The following is a 2,271-nucleotide window of genomic DNA, read 5'->3' as shown; positions in this document are numbered from 1 at the left end:
AATTTCCCTTGAATTTTAATGAAATGGTAGAAAAACCTCCCTTGAGATTTTTGAAATGACAGAAACCTCCCTGAAGTTTAGGTTTTTATTAATTCACTCCTGTTACTTTATTGTAAGGAAAAAAAAAAGTTAACATCATCAACAAAAACCTTAAGAGAAGTTTTTGACTGAATGCTACACACCCCTTAAAAATGAACTTCTCAACAAATTTCCTTTGTCGTTTTCCCTGCCTGTTTTCCACGTCATTTTTATGCATCTAGTTAAGCTATTACAATGCACAAAATAAGTTGTAATTGATGCCGTACCCATATACTTTTGGACTACATAAAGGCTGAGGTGGCCTGGTTAGTTATTCAGATATTGATAGTGTGGCATTATCAATATCAAGAAACTAAACTTTTCAACCAACTTGAATGTAAAACCAATTACGATCAGGTTTCATTCTAAATTCAGACCATGTCTATAAATGAGAACCACTGTGTATATAGAACTACAAGCCTTGCACATTCAGAAATAAATAAATAAAAATCCATTTTCAATCAATGTGTGATTTTCTGAGAAGCTAAACAGAAAATCAAAATGGTCAAAAACATCTTGAAAATATTAATTACAAAACAAAGTTAATTCCAGAAGAGAACCCTAACCTTACCCAGCTTATACTGCCAATTCAACAGCTTTAGTTTATTGACAACACACAACATATATAAATTGATTCATGATGATTATGATATTGAACTACACAAGCACAACATAGATCCTCTACCTTTTCCATTTGATTGGCTCAAAGCTGTTAAAGGATAATCCAAAGATGATGTGATCTAGAAATTTAAAAAATTATCAGAATTTTAGGATTACACTCAATAATAAACAAATACATATATATCATTAAAAATTTTAAACTATGAGAAAAACAGAGAGAAAAAAAATTAATCTTATGCAACTCAAAGATTAAGGTAAAACATATATTTCCAACAAAAACTTATCATGTTCTAGTAGTAGATCAGAAGTTGCAGTTTCCAACAGTTTTTTCACATTATTATCAGTAAGGGTGCACAAAATACCCAGAAAACCCGAGAACCAAAGGGTCTGGTCAGGTTAGTTTGGTTTTTTTAATACATTGCTTGGAAGATCCCATCATCATTTTTATTTTTTGGTGTTTGGCTAAACATTAAAAGGTAAAATAAAAATAACAAAAGTTTTCCATTGACACATTTTATCGAACATTTAACACGCAAGGAAAATGGTACAATAAGAATCACAATATCAACAAGCTATTCCAACAAAAAAAAATCCATAAAAAAATTTATGTCAGTACGAAAAGAATCAATCAACGAACTACTCATTAGGAAATACTACAAAATCGAACTTCGAAATCACAATCCCGAGATGAATCACTGACCTGTAGAAGAATCGAAGAAGAATCACTGAGTAAAAGAGTGAAGAAGAATCGAGAGCCCTAAGACCTATATAGAGCCCTAAACAAAAGTATTCACTAAGCAAAACATTGATCCAAAATAGAGATAAATCACAAACAGAACAACTAACCTCTGATTGAAGAAGACGAAGAGTTCCAAATCCATGGAGATAAATCACGGAGCTGTGCTCAAAATCGAACTTCGAAATCGCAATCCCGAGATGAATCACCGAACTGAAGAAGGATCGAAGAAGAATCACTGAGTAAGAGACTAAAGAAGAATCGATCCAGATTTGGAGAAACAGATTCGATTCTCTGCGAGAAAGAGAGAGCAAGAGAGTGAGTGAGACAGGATTCAATCGTCTAGACGGCGGTGCTAAAAATAAGGTTTTCAAAATAAAGGTTTGGAGAGACAGAAGTGGCTGTGAAGAGAGACCGGATTTGAAGGCGCTTTTCAAACGTCTTCCACTCCCAAAACGGTACCGTTTTAATTTATAACAAATGTGACGTTTAAAAAACGCCGTTAATTGCTAGAAAAAGTGACGTTTACTTAAACGCCGTTAAATAAACGCCGTTAAATCCCTAATTTCCTGTAGTGTTTATAAAATTTTTAATGTATATCATCAATAAAAAAATTTAGGTCAATTTGATAGTTGTAACCTTTTTCATTTTATTGCATTTGTCTCTACAAAAAAAGGATGGTCTATTTCAAAAATACTATAAAATGAAGAAATTAAGGATTATTGAATTAAACTAATTTTTTTCATAAATAATATATATTGAGGGCGTTACAAATTGAATCATTGAAACGAGACTCGTGGTGGGTCATATAAATCCCTCAAGTTCTTTCACATTGA

At 32.2% G+C, this 2,271-nt stretch overlaps 1 long non-coding RNA gene across 1 annotated transcript; it reads right to left on the bottom strand.

The window, feature by feature from the left end:
- Positions 1-631: 631 nt before the first annotated feature.
- On the bottom strand, positions 632-1,999 carry LOC145819725 (uncharacterized). The gene is made up of 3 exons (XR_014360491.1): positions 1,546-1,999; positions 1,400-1,475; positions 632-818 (listed from the first exon to the last, which is right to left on the bottom strand). It is a non-coding gene; the product is annotated as an uncharacterized LOC145819725 (long non-coding RNA).
- Positions 2,000-2,271: the final 272 nt, after the last annotated feature.

This window comes from Camellia sinensis, chromosome 2 (assembly GCF_055761805.1).
Source record: "Camellia sinensis isolate YWXY chromosome 2, ASM5576180v1, whole genome shotgun sequence".
NCBI classification, from domain to species: domain Eukaryota; kingdom Viridiplantae; phylum Streptophyta; class Magnoliopsida; order Ericales; family Theaceae; genus Camellia; species Camellia sinensis.
This window is presented reverse-complemented; position numbering and strand designations above follow the sequence as displayed.